The 15,513-nt window shown below is 35.1% G+C and overlaps 1 protein-coding gene across 4 annotated transcripts in view; it reads right to left on the bottom strand.

Moving 5' to 3' along the window:
- The window catches only part of ATG4A (autophagy related 4A cysteine peptidase), a 70,268-nt gene that overhangs the window by 54,462 nt on the left and 293 nt on the right, over nt 1-15,513 (bottom strand). The window lies entirely within an intron of this gene.

The raw sequence follows: 15,513 nt of genomic DNA, 5'->3' as shown, positions 1-15,513 counted from the left end.
TTTTCTAGATTCCACATATAAGAGATATTATAAATTTTTTTTCTCTTTCTGGCTTACTTCACTGTATGACAGACTCTAGGTCTATCCACATCTCTGCAAATGGCACAATTTCATTCCTTTTTATGGATGAGTAATATTGCATTGTATATATATACCACATCTTCTTTATGCATTCCTCTGTTGATGGACATTTAGGTTGCTTCCATGTCCTGGCTGTTGTAAACAGTGCTGCAATGAACATTGGGGTGCATGTGTCTTTTTGAATTATGGTTCAGGTATATGCCCAGGAGTGGGATTGCTGGATCATATGATGGTTCTAGTTTTAGTTTATTTAAGGAATCGCCATACTATTCTCCATAGTGGCTGTATCAATTTACATTCCAAAAACAGTGTGAGAAGGTTCCCTTTTCTCCACACCCTCTCCAGCATTTATTGTTTGTAGATTTTTTTGATGATGGCCATTCTGACTGGTGTGAGGTGATACCTCACTGTAGTTTTGATTTGCATTTCTCTAATAATTAGTGACGTTGAGCATCTTTTCATGTGTCTATTGACCATTAGTAAGTCTTCTTTGGAGAAATGTCTATTTAGGCCTTCTGCCCATTTTTTGATTGGGTTTTTTATTTTTTTGATATTGAGCTGCATGAGCTGTTTGTATATTCTGGAGATTAATCCCTTGTTAGTTGCTTCATTTGCAAATATTTTCTCCCATTCTGAGGGTTGTCTTTTTATCTCGTTTATGGTTTCCTTTGCTATGCAAAAGCTTTTAAGTTTAATGAGGCCCCATTCGTTGATTTTTGTTTTTATTTTCATTACTCTAGGAGGTGGGTCAAAAAAGATCTTGCTGTGATTTATGTCACAGAGTGTTTTGCCTGTGTTTTCCTCTAAGAGTTTTATAGTGTCCAGCCTTACATTTAGGTCTTTAATCCATTTTGAGTTTATTTTTGTGTATGGTGTTAGGGAGTGTTCTAATTTCATTCTTTTGCATGTAGCTGTCCAGTTTTCCCAGCACCACTTATTGAAGAGACTGTCCTTTCTCTATTTTATATTCTTGCCTCCTTTGTCATAGATTAGGTGACCATAGATGCGTGGGTTTATCTCTGGGCTTTCTATCCTGTTCCACTGATATATATTCCTGTTTTTGTGCCAGTACAATACTGTCTTGATTACTGTAGCTTTGTAGCATAGTCTGAAGTCAGGGAAAGTGATTCCTCCAGCTCTGTTTTTCTTTCTCAAGGTTGCTTTGGCTATTCAGGGTCTTTTGTGTTTCCGTGCAAATTGTAAAATTTTTTGGTCTAATTCTGTGAAAAGTGCCATTGGTAATTTGATAGGGATTGCACTGAATCTGTAGATTGCTTTGGGTAGTACAGTCATTTTCACAATATTGATTCTTCCAATCCAAGAACATGGTATATCTCTCCATCTGTTTGTGTCATCTTTGATTTCTTTCATCAGTATCACTGATGAACATACATACAAAAATCCTTAACAAAATACTAGCAAACAGAATCCAACAACACATAAAAAGGATCATACACCATGATCAAGTGGGGTTTAACCCAGGGAGGCAAGGATTCTTCAATATATGCAAACCAATCAATGTGATACACCATATTAACAAATTGAAGAATAAAAACCATATGATTATCTCAATAGATGCAGAAAAAGCTTCTGACAAAATTCAACACCCATTTATGATTAAAAAATACTCTCCAGAAAGTGGGCATAGAGGGAACCTACCTCAACATGATAAAGGCCATATACAACAAACCCACAGCAAACATCATTCTCGATGGTGAAAAACTGAAAGCATTTCCTCTAGAATCTGGAAAAATACAAGGATGTCCACTCTCGCCACTATTATTCAACATAGTTTTGGAAGTCCTAGCCACGGCAATCAGAGAAGAAAAATAAATAAAAGGAATCCAAAGTAGAAAAGAAGAAGCAAATCTGTCACTGTTTGCAGATGACATGATACTATATATAGAAAATCCTAAAGATGCCACCAGAAAACTACTAGAGCTAATCAATGAAACTGGTAAAGTTGCAGAATACAAAATTAATACACAGAAATCTCTTGCATTTCTATACACTAACAGTGAAATATCAGAAAGAGAAATTAAGGAAACAATCCCATTTACCATTGCAACAAAAAGAATAAAATACCTAGGAATAAACCTGCCTAAGGAGGCAAAAGACCTGTACTCAGAAAACTACAGGAGACTCACTTTAGATTTAAGGACACACATAAGCTGAATTTGAAAGGATGGAAAAAGACATTCCATGGAAAATGTAACCAAAAGAGCATAGGCGTGGTATACTTATATCATATAAAATCGATTTTAAGTTTAAAAAAACTGCCAAGAAATACAAAGAAAGACATTATATAATGATAAAAAGTCAATTCACCAGTAAGTTATAACAACTACAAATATAAAGCATGCAACAGAGGACACAAACATATGAAGCAAACACCGACAAAACTGAAGGGAGATATAGACAGCAACAAAATAGTAGTAGGGGATTTCAACATGTCACTCTCAATAATGGACAGAACACTCAGACATGAGATCAGTAAGAAAACAAAAGACTTGAGCAACACTATATGAGCCTAACAGACATATATAGAACATTCCACCCAATAACAGCAAAATACACATTCTTCTCAAGTGCACACAGAACATTTTCTAGGACAGATCACATGTTAGGTAACAAAATAATTCTTAACAAATTTTAAAAGGTTGGGATCATACCAACTATATTTTCCAACCACAATGGAAAGGAACTGGAAAATAATGGCAGGAGGAAAACTGGAAAAATCACAAATATGTGGAAATTTAAAAACACACTCTTGAACAACCAGTGAGTCACAGAAGAAATCAAAAGGGAAATTGGAAAATACCTTGAGACAAATGAAAATGAAAGCACATCATACTAAAACTTATGGAATGCAGCAATAGCAGTACTAAGAGGGAAGTTTATAGTGAAAATTGCCTACATTAAAAGAGAAGAAATTTTTCAAATGAACAATCTAATATTACATCTCAATAAACTAGAAAAAAAACATATTAAGTCCAAAGTTAGGGGAAGGAAGTAATTAAGAGCAGAAATAAACAAAATAGAAAATAGAAAGAAATCGATGATACTAAGTGTTGGGTTTTTTTAAAGATCATCAAAATTTACAGACCTTTAACTACAGTAGTTTAAAAAAAATACTCAGATAAATAAAATCAAAAATGAAAGAGGAAAAAAATTTTAAATGAAAGAGGAGATATTATAATGAATGCCATAGAAATTAAAAGGATTATATGTGACTACTATGAACAGTTATACATCAACAAATTGGATAACCTAGAAGAAATGGATAAATTCCTAGAAATATATAGCTAATCAAGACAATCATGAAGAAACAGAAAATCTGAACAGAACTATAAGTAGCAAGGAGATTGACTCAGTAATCAAAAACATTCCAACAAATAAAAAGCCCAGGACCAGATGGATTCACTGGTGAATTCTATAAAACATTTAAAGAAAAATTAACTTCTTTTAAAGAATTAACTTTAAATTCATGTCTAAGTTAATTCTTAATTTAAAGAATTAACTTCATTCCTTTTTAAAAAGTTTCAGAAGCCAATCTTTCTCAAACTCTTCCAAAAAACTGAAAAAGAGGGAGCCCTTCCCAGTTCACTTTGTGAGGCCAGCACTATCCTGATGCAAAAACCAGAAGAAAGACACTACAAGAAAAGAAAACAATAGGCCAATATCCCTGATGAATACAGATACAAAAATTTTCAACAAAATGCTAGCAAACCAAATTCAACAGCACATTAAAAAAATTATACACCATAACCAAGTAGAATTTATCTCCAGGATGCAAGGATAACTCAACATATGCAAATCAATCAATGTGATACACCACATTAACAGAATGAAGGGAGAAAAAAAAATCACATGATCATCTCAATAGATGCAGAAAAAGCATTTGACAAAATTCAACACTTTTTCAGGTTAAAAAGTTGAGTATTCTAAACTCAACAAACTAGGAATAAAAGGAAATTACCTCTACATGATAAAAGCCATATATAAAAAGTCCACAGTTAACATCATACCCCGTCATGAAAAATTGAAAGATTTCCTCGTTCAGGAACAAGACAAAGATGCCCACTCTCACCACTTCTATTCAGCATAGTACTGGAAGTTCTAGCCAGAGCCATTAGGCAATAAAAGGAAACAAAAGGCACTCAAATTAGAAAGGAGGAAGTAAAATTAGTTCTGTTTATATATGACATGACCTTATATGTAGAAAACTCTAAAGACGCCACAAAAATTGTTAGAACTAATAAATTAATTCAGCATATGCTCTAACTATTAAGTCTTTACAGGATACAAAATCAATATACAAAAATCAGTTATATTTCTATACGCTAACAATGAACCATCTGAAAAGGAAATTTAGAAACCAATTTCATTTAAAACAGCATCGAAAAGAATAAAATACTTAGGAATAAACTTAACCAAAGAGGCGAAACTCTTGTACACTGAAAATGACAAAACATTGCTGGAAGGAATTTAAAGGTACAAATACATGGAAAGATATCCCATGTTAATTGATTGTAAGACAATATTGTTCAAATGTCCACACTATCCAAATCAATCTACATATTCAATATGATCCCTATCAAAATCCCAATGGCATTTTTTATAGAAATAGAAAAAAATCCTAAAACTCATGTAGAACCACAAAGATCCCCAAATAGCCAAAACAATCTTGAGAAAGAAGAACAAAGCTAGATACCTCATACTTCCTAATTTCAAAACATATTACAAAGTTACAGTAATCAAAACAAAATGGCACTGGCATAAAGACAGACATATGGACCAATGGAACAGAGCACAGTGCCCAGAAATAAACCCACACATATATGGTCAAATGATCTTTAACAAGGGTGCCAAGAGTACACAATGGGAAAAGCATAGTCACTTCAACAAATGGTGTGGGGCAAACTGAATATTCACATGCAAAAGAATGAAACTAGACCCTTATCTTACACCACACACAAAAATCAACTCAAAATTAAAGGCTTCAACAGAAGACCTAAAACTATAAAACACCTAGAAGAAAACCTAGGGAAAAAACTTCAAGATATTGGTCTTGGCAATGACTTCTTGGATATGACGCTAAAAGCACAGGGTACCGAAACAAAAACAGACAGGTGGGACTACATCAAACTAAAAATCTTCTGAAAAAGAAAATCTTCTGCATAGCAAGGGAAACAATCAACAGAATGAAGAGGCAACCTACAGTATAGGAGGTTATATATATATGTAAACCATACCTCTGATAAGGGGTTTATATCCAAAATATATAAGGAGCTCCTACAACTCAATAGCAAATAATAATAATAGCAACTTTATTTTAAAATGGGCAAAGGACTTGAATAGACATCTCTCCAAAGAAGACATCCAAATGGCCAACAGATATATGAAAAAAGTGCTCACAATCACTAATCATCGGGGAAATGCAAATTAAAACCACAATTAGACATCATCTCACTCCTGCTAGGATGGCTATTTAAAAAAAAATAACAAGTGTTGGCAAAGATGTAGAGAAACGGAACCTTTCTACACTGTTGGTAGGAATGTAAAATGATGCCACTGTTATGGAAAAATAGTATAGACGCTCCTCAAAAAATTAAAAATAGAACTACTATATAATCCAGCAATACCATTTCTGGGTATTTATCCAAAAGAATTGAAAACAGGCTTTGGAAGAGATATTTGCACTCCCATGTTCATTGCAGCATTATTCACAAAAGCCAAGAGGAAGAAATAACCTAAATGTCCATCAATGAATGAATAAAGAAAATGTGGTATATATATGGTATATAAATACAATAGAATATTAGTCTGCCATATAAAAAGGAAATTCTGCAATACGCTACAACACAGATGGAACTTGAGGACCTTGTGCTAAGTGAAATAAGCCATCACAGAAGATCAAATACTGCATCGTTCCACTTAAATGAGGTATCTAAAGTAGTCAAACTCATAGAAACTGAAAGAATGGTGGTTGCCAGGGACTAGGGGGGGGGAGAAATGGGGAGTTGCTATTCAATGGTTATAGAGTTTCAGTCACGCAAGATGAAAACAACATTGTGGAGAGGACTTCCCTGGTGGCGCAGTGGCTAAGAATCCGCCTGCCAATGCAGGGGATAAGGGCTCGAGCCCTGGTCTGGGAAGATCCCACATGCCACGGAGTAACTAAGCCCATGCGCCACAACTGCTGAGCCTGCGCTCTAGAGCCTGCAAGCTACAATTACTGAGCCCATGTTCCACAACTACTAAAGCCACATACCTAGAGCCTGTGCTCTGCAACAAAGAGAAGCCACCGCAATGAGAAGCCCACGCACCACAATGAAGAGTAGCCCCTGCTCATCGCAACTAGAGAAAGCCCACATGCAGCAATGAAGACCCAACGCAGGCAAAGATAAATAAATAAATAAAAATAAACTTTTCAAAAATAAATTAAAAGTAAAATAAATTTTTTAAAAAAATTGTGCCTATAGTTAACAATATTGTGTAATGTACACTTAAAATTTTAAGAGGGTAGGGCTTCCCTGGTGGCGCAGTGGTTGAGAATCTGCCTGCCAATGCAGGGGACACGGGTTCGAGCCCTGGTCTGGGAAGATCCCACATGCCGCGGAGCAACTGGGCCCGTGAGCCACAACTACTGAGCCTGCGCATCTGGAGCTTGTGCTCTGCAACAAGAGAGGCCGCGACAGTGAGAGGCCCGCACACCGCGATGAAGAGTGGCCCCGGCTCGCCGCAACTAGAGAAAGCCCTCGCACAGAAACAAAGACCCAACACAGCCAAAAATTAATTAATTAATTAATTAATTAAAAAAAAAAGAAAAGTAGGTAAACATTTATATTAAAAAAATTTTTTAAGAGGGTAGATTTCATATTATGTGTTTTTTACCACGATAAAAAAATATGTGATATGCAGCTAAACCGCTGCTGAGTGGGAAATTTATAGCACTAAATGCTTACCTCAGAAAAGAGGAAAAGTCTCAAATTTAAAAATATAATTTCCCACCTTAAAAAAAAAAACTAGAAAAATAAGAGTAAAATAAACCCAAAGCAAGGAGAAGGAAGGAAATAATCAATTTAAGAGCAAAAATCAATGAGATTGAAAACTGAAAATTAATAGAGAAAAATCAATGACGTAAAGAGCTGATTCTTTGAAAAGATCAATAAAATAGACAAACCTCTAGCGAGAATGACAAATAAAAAAAGAGAGAAAACACAAATTATTAATATCAGAACGAGACAGGGGATATCACTAGAGACTCTGCAAACACCAAAAGGATAAAGGAAATACTACAAACAAATTTTTCAATTTTGAAAACTGGACCAATTCCTTGAAAAACACAAACAGACACCCAATACAAAATAGATAATTTTAGTAGTCCTATAGCTATTAAGGAAATTGAATCTGTACTTTTAAAACACCAGGGCTTCCCTGGTGGTGCAGTGGTTAAGAATCTGCCTGCCAATGAAGGGGACACAGGTTCGAGCCCTGGTCCAGGAAGATCCCACATGCCATGGAGCAACTGGGCCCATGCACCACAACTACTGGGCCTGCACTCTAGAGCCTGCGAGCCACAACTACTGAAGCCGGCGTGCCTGGAGCCCGTGCTCCCCAACAAGAGAGGCCACCACAATGAGAAGCCCGTGCACCACAACGAGGAGTGGCCCCCGCTCACCGCAACTAAAGAAAGCCTGCACAGCAAGGAAGACCCAACACAGCCAAAAATAAATAAATAAATAAATAAATAAAAATAAAATTCCCTTAAAAAAAAAAAAACTCCAAAAAAAATCTCCAGGCCCAGTTGGTTACACTAGAGAATTCTACCAACCACTTAAAGGAAAATTAATACACAATTAATTTTGTGTAGAGACTGTTACACAATCTCTTCCAGAAAATACAAGAGGAGGAAATACTTCCCAATTCTTATTATAAGGCTAATATTTCATTGATATGAAAATCAAGGACAGTACCAAAAAATTAAATAACAAGCCAATATCATTCATGAATAGAGACACAAAAATCCTTAACAAAATATTAGCAAATAGAATTCAGCAATATGTAAACAAATTTATACACTATGACCAAGTGGATTTATTTCAGGGATGCAAGGTGGGGTCAATATTTGAAAATCAATCAGTGTAATAAAAAAAAGCACATGGTCATATTAGTGGATACTGAAAAAGCTGACAAAATTCAACATTTATTGACGACAAAAAGCCTCAGAAAACTAGGAATTAGGGGGGAATTGCCTCAATTTTAAAAAGAATATCTACCCCCAAAAAACTACAGTTAACATAACACTTAATGCTGAAAGATTGACTACTTTCCCCCTAGGATTGGAAACAAAGCAAAGGTTCAGCTCTCACCACAGCTATTACACATAGTACTGGAATTCTGAGCCAGAACAATAAGGGAAGACAGAGAAATAAGAGGCATAAAAAGTGGAAAGAAAGAAATACCACTGTCCCTATTTGCAGATGACAAGATGGTCTACAAAGAAAATCCAAAGAAACCAACAACAGAAAAAACCTCCTAGAACTTGATCAGTAAATTCAGCAACATTGCCGGGTACAAATTATACAAAAATCAATTGTATTACTATGTGCTTGCAATGAACACATGGAAACCAAAATTTAAAATACAATACCATTAACAGTCACACAAAAAATGAAATAATTATAATTTTAACAAAACATATACAGGACTTGTATGTTGAAAACTACACAATGCTGAAAACGACACAATGCTAGCAAAAGAAATAAAAGAAGATGTGAATAAATGGAGAGATATGCCCTGTTCATGAATTGAAAGACTCACCATAGTAAAGATTTCAGTTCTCCCCAAATTGATATACAGCTCTTATACAATTCCTATCAACATCCTAGCAACTTTTTTTTAGATATAGGAAAGCTTATTCTGAAAAGTATAGGGAAAGACAAACAAACAATACTGAAAAATAATAAAGGAAGAAGTATCACTCTACCCAATTTTAAAATTTATTATAGAGCTATGGTAATCAAGACTGTGTGAGATGGCAAAGGGACACACAGATCAATGAATCAGAACAGAGAACCCCAAAATAGGCCTATACAAGTACAGCATACTCATTTTCTACTATAGTACAAAAGCAATTCAATAGAGCTGAAGCAACTGAACATCCATAGTTTAAAAAAGTTAACCTCAACCTAAACCTCACACTAAATACAAAAATTAACTCAAAATGGATCATGGACTTGAAGGTAAAATATAACTAAAAAAACTTTAGAAGAAAATCTAGGAGAAAATCTTTGAGACCCAGGGCTTAGTGAAGAGTCCTTAGACATAGCAACAGAAGCACAATCCATAAAAGAAAAAAATTGATGAACTGGACATCATCAAATTTAAAAGCGTTTGCTCTATGAAAAAATCCTATTAATAAGATGAAAGGACAAGCCATAGACTGGTAGAAAAATATTTGCAAACTACATATGTGACAAAGAACTTATATCTAGAATATATAAAGAACTCTCAAAATTCAACAGGTAAAAAACAAAAAAACCCAAACAATGCAATTATAAAATGGGCAAAGGATTTGCAATAACGTAGATGGAATTTGAGGTATTATGCTAAGTGAACTAAGTCAGATGGAAAAAGACAAATACTGTACGATTTCACTTATATGTGAAATGTATAAACAAACAAAATAAATGAACAAATGAAACCAAATATAAACAAACACATAGATACAGAGAACACAGTAGTGGTTACAAGAAGGGAAGGGGCGGAGGGAGGGCAAAATGGGCAAAGGGGGTCAACTGCATGGTGATAGATAGAAACTAGATTTTTGGTGGTGAGCACACTGTAGTGTACACAGAAATAAAATATTGTACACATGAAACATATAATGTTATTAACCACTGTTACCTCATAATTTTTTTTTTATTTTAAAGAAAATAGGCAAAGGACATGAAGAGACATTTCACTGAAGAAGATATAGGGATGGAAAATAAACACATGGAAAAATACTGACCATCATTAGCCATTAGAGAAATGCAAATAAAACCACAATAAGATATCACTATGCACCTATCAGAATGGCTAAAATAAGAAACAATTACAACGACAATGCTGGTAAGGATGCAGAGAAACTGGATCTCTCATACATTGCTGGTGGGAGTGTAAAATGCTATATAGCCACTCTGGAGAAGTTTCTTTAAAAACTAAACATACACTTACCATATGACCCAGCAATTACTCTCCTGGGCATGTATCTCAGACAAATGAGAGTTATGTCTACACTAAATCCTATACTCAAATGTTTATAACAGTTTTATTTGCAACAGACCCAAACTGCAAATAACCAAAATGTCTCTCATTAGGTAAATGGTTAAACAAACTGTGGTATATCCATAGCATGAAACACTCCTCAGCAATAAAAAAGAACAGACTATTGATACACGTATCAACCTGGATGGATCTCGAGGTCATTAAACAAAGTGGAAAAAATTCGAAAAAATCACATTCTCCATTATTTCATTTATATAAAATTCTCAAAATGACAAAATTATAGAGGAGGAAAACAAATTAGTATTTGGCAGGGGTTGTGGATAGCTGTGACTATGAAGGGGTAGCTTTCCAGTGAAGGAATATTTCTGTATCTTGATTGCAGTTACGGTTGCACAAATCTACGCAAGTGAGAAAACAGCATAGAACCGTACACACACGTCCTACCAATGTCAATTTCCTGTTTCTTACCTTGTATTATAATTACATAAAATGTAATGATTGGGGTAAACTGGATGAAGAGTATATGGTACTGTTTTTGCAACTTCTTGTGAGTCCCTTATTCTTTATAGTAAAAAGTTTAAAAGTAAACCACTTATAAAGCAAATAACTCAGAAAACAAGAGTGTGTGGAAGCTAAAACCCAGGGAGCAAGTAAATAAAAATGTTTTATTATAATAGCCCATAACAATATGCCAGCTTTATGAAGAGAGAGATTTAAATGCAGAAGATTTGCATAGGTCAGTGACACACAATACCAAGGACATTTTTATCTGTAGGATTAAAACATGTGCTTAAAAAATATTCGAGCCACAGATTAAAATGTCTCATCTTAAACCAGGCAACTGGTTATTGTGAATTGCTTGCAATTGACCACATAAACAACTTACATCTGCAAACAGTGAAAAAAATCAATCGCAAAGGGTCTTCAAGGCCAGTTGTTCAAACTTTACCTAGCAAGTGGTGGGAATGGAGAAGTTTCATTCTGGATAAGCCAGAACCTATTCCTGTGACTGTCATACAGTTAACTGTCGTATACCTCTGTAGGGTTTCCTCAAGTTGGTTTCACTATAGAATATATTGGTTTCCAGCTGTGCTATGGAAAGAACATTTACATTAAATAAAATGTTTAGTGATAATTAGAAAGGAGCAAGTAGGGGGAAACTGCCTCTCTCTGCACTGTCCACAATGATTACCACTAGCCACATGAAGCTATTTAAATTAAAAATAATTAAAATTAAATTTAAAATTTAGTCCCTAGACACATTTCAAGTGCTCAGTGTGACTAGTGGCTACCCTACCAGAACAGCATAGATACAGAACTTTTCCATCATCACAAAAAGTTCTACCGGACAGTGTGGCTCTAGAGCATGAAAATCATGTCATTTCCCAAGAATCATAGGTAGTGTTACAGCCCAAAGAGCTCTGACAGGAATTAGTATTGCATTACCTGAGGTTTGCATTTACACATAATTTCATCTTCAGCAATATTTAGCAGTATATTGCAGTGGTTAAGCGCTAGGGCTTTGGGGTAGAATAGCACTGGATTTTAATTTTAGCTCCAACTTTGGCCAAATTGTGTGACCTCAGGCATGCTACTTCTCTTCTCTGCGCCTGTATTTTCATTTTTTAAAAGGTGGGGACTGGAGGATAATGGTACCTCCCTCATAGGGCTGTTGTGAAGGATTAAATGAGATAAGCCCAATACCTGACACATGTGATCAGTAAACGTTAGTTATTCTAAAGGCCAGAAGGTGAACTTGGCTTGTTCTAGGACCTAGACTCTATATGACCAGTAGTAAAGGGAATATGCAATTGTATGCACAACAACGGAGTCAGTCCCTAACAGGGCCCCGCTTTGACTCTTCTTGATAAACAGTAACTACATTGTTCCTCCATATTTGAGGACAGTGACAAAACGGAAGACACCTTTGAAAGCTTTCAAAAAGTCAAAGAATACCTTACCCTTGGCCTTAAGGGACTCAGAATTGAAAGTTAACCACCCTGTCATATCAAATAAAATAAAAGCACAACACACCGTCTATAAAGGAAGACTACCCAAACAAGTCACTCAGTAGGAGAGGCACTTGGAGTTGTTTTTCCAGCTGTTTCTGACAATCACATCCAATTTCTTGATGTATTATTACGGTGAAATGTTACTATACCCAATTCTTTGTGAATACCACACAGCAGGCCTGCTGTACCTCTGTAATCAACTGGATAAATATTTATTGAACACCTGCTAAATACAGGACACTTTTACACACCAGCCATCGGCAAACTACATCTGGCAGGCCAAATTAGATCCACTATGTGTTTTTCTTATGGTAAGGAAGGAAGGTAGGAATGATTTTTACATTTTTTAACTGTTGGAAGAACTGCCTTCAACCACTATTACCAAACACCGAATGGCCCTGGAAATTAGCTTTTGCTCCAGACTTGATAATGTTTCTTAATTAAATCAACTTAAAATTACAAGGCAAAACAGCACTTATATGTGAAACTTACACTGTAGGAAAGTCATTTCAACAGCTAACATTGTTTGAATCATAAGTAATGTCAACATGCTTTATATGCATCCCATGCTGTCACAGGTCAAAACAACAAAATCACAGTGAGATACCACTTTGCACTCACTAGAATGGCTATAATAAAAAAAGACATTAACAAGTGTTGGTAAAGATGTGGAGAAATTCTAACACTCATACATTGCTGGTGGGAAGGGAAATAGTGCAGCCACTTTGGTAAAGTCTGGCAGTTCCTCACAAAGTTAAACATAGAGCTACCATATGGCCCAGCAATTCCACTCCTAGATACGTGCTAAGAGAAATGAAAACACATGTCTGCACAGAAACGTGTACATGAATGTTTATAATGGCATTATTCATAATAACCGAAAGGCAGAAACCAATGAACTCATGAACAGATAAGTGAAATATGGTATAGCCATACAATGGAATATTACTCAGCCATTAAAATGAATGAAGTATTGATATAAACTAAAATTTGGATAAATTTCAAAAACCTTATGCTAAGTGAAAGAAGCCAGACACAAAAGATTACATACTGTATGATTCTATTTATATGAAATCCCCCAAAATGAAAATCCATAGAGACAAAAAATAAATTAGTGGTTGCCTAGGCCTGGGAGTGGAAATGGGGAGAGAGTGAAAACAGGCATGAGGTTTCTTTCTGGGGTAATGGAAATGTTTCAAATAAGAGTGTGGTGATGGTAACACAATTCTAAAATATTAATAACATTAAATTGTACAATTTTTAAAAGTGTACAACACCAAAAGCATGATCCATAAAAGAAAAAAAATACAATAAATTAGATCTTGTCAAAATTCTAAACTTTTGCACTTCAAAAGACATCATTAAGAAAATGAAAAAACGAGCAACAGAGTGGGAGAAAATATCCACATATCATATCTACAGGGACTTGTATCCAGAATATATAAATAATTCTTACAACTCAATAATAAAAAGACAATAAAGACAATAACAATTTAAAAATGGAAAAGATGTATGAATGGCTAGTAAGTAAATGAAAAGGTGCTCATCATTAGTCACTAAGGACGTACAAATTATAACCACAATAAGATATAATTTCACATCCATTCAGAATGGCTATATCAAAAAGACAATAACAAATGTTGGCAAGGAAGTGGAGAAACAGAAACCCTCATACATTACTAGTGGCAATGCAAAACAGTGCTGCCGCTTTGGAAAATAGTTTTATAGTTTCTTATAAAGTTAAAGATTAAATTTGCCATATCATGCAGTCATTCCACCCTTAGGTTCCTACCAAAGAGAAATGAAAACACCTGTCTACACAAAGACTCGCACGCTAATGTCCTTAGCAGCATGATTCATAATAGCCAAAAACTGGAAACAACCTACATGTCTAGTGAGTAGACAGACAAAATGGGTTATAGCCACATAATGGAATACTATTTGGCAATAAAAATTAATGAAGTACTGGTACATGTTACAATATGGATGAACCTCAAAAAATATTATTCTAAGTGAAAGAAGCCAGGCACAAAAGACCACTTCTTATTTGATTTAATTTAGATGAAATGCCCAGAATAGGTAAATTTATAGAGACAAAGTAGATCAGTGGTTACCTGGGGCTGAGAGTGGGAACGAGGATTAACTGTAAATAAATGAGCATGAGGGATCTTTGGGGGGAAATGAAAATGTTCTGAAACTGATTATGATTATGGTTGCACCATTCAGTAAAGTTACTAAAAATATTTAACTATACTTAAAATGGGTGAATTTTATGATATGAAAAATATATCCCAATAAAGCTGTTAAAAATAGGAAAGGAACAGTAGGGGAAACTGGGTGAGGGGTACACAGGAATTCTGCATTACCTTTGCAACTTTTCCATAAATCTAAAGCTATTCTGAAATTTAAAATGTATTTAAATAAAAAATAACAAGAATATGTTTGTGGATTCATACCTATCTGTGTGAAAAGACATTTACAAAGATGAAATGGGTAAAATCTCATTACAGATCAGTACTAACAGATGAACATTTGAAATGATTTTGATGATGGGGAACACTGACTATTAGCCCCAAATAAACAAAATGTTAACCCCCCCAAAAGAATTCCATTATTCTCATTAGTAGTCTCATATTACAAAAAAAAGTGCTCAATTATTATTACTATACCTTGAATTTCATCAATAAATATTTGTTGAAATTTGTTTTCTCCCTTGTCATATAAGTACCTACAAATTATCCTCGATTTTGCCTTTTGGCCCCCAAAGCCTAAAATATTTACTATGTGGCTCTTTACAGAAAGGTTGCCAAGCCCTGTTCTACACCATAACAGGGTAAATATAAACACAGTCAGTCTCTTTCTTGAGTGTATTCTTATCGTTACCTGGTTTTGGTATGATGCCAGTCTGGATATGCCCTATAAAGGATAAGCCTTGCATCTCTTCTGCTATGGCACTATTTAGGAATCCCATAAATAGAAACACTATTAGCTTAATAGTTCTGGCAAGACTTCGATGTCACCGTTATTATCGTGATATTAAAGAGCCAACACCATACCACAGTGTCAAGATGACCCTCATCAAGTTGTGATGTCACCACGCCACGGACTTACCGAGATCTCTTAGATATCAAGTAGGTCCTATGGC

This window comes from Balaenoptera ricei, chromosome X (genome assembly GCF_028023285.1).
Source record: "Balaenoptera ricei isolate mBalRic1 chromosome X, mBalRic1.hap2, whole genome shotgun sequence".
NCBI classification, from domain to species: Eukaryota; Metazoa; Chordata; class Mammalia; order Artiodactyla; family Balaenopteridae; genus Balaenoptera; species Balaenoptera ricei.
Note: the sequence above shows the minus strand (reverse complement) of the source record. Positions and strands in the feature narration are given on the sequence as shown.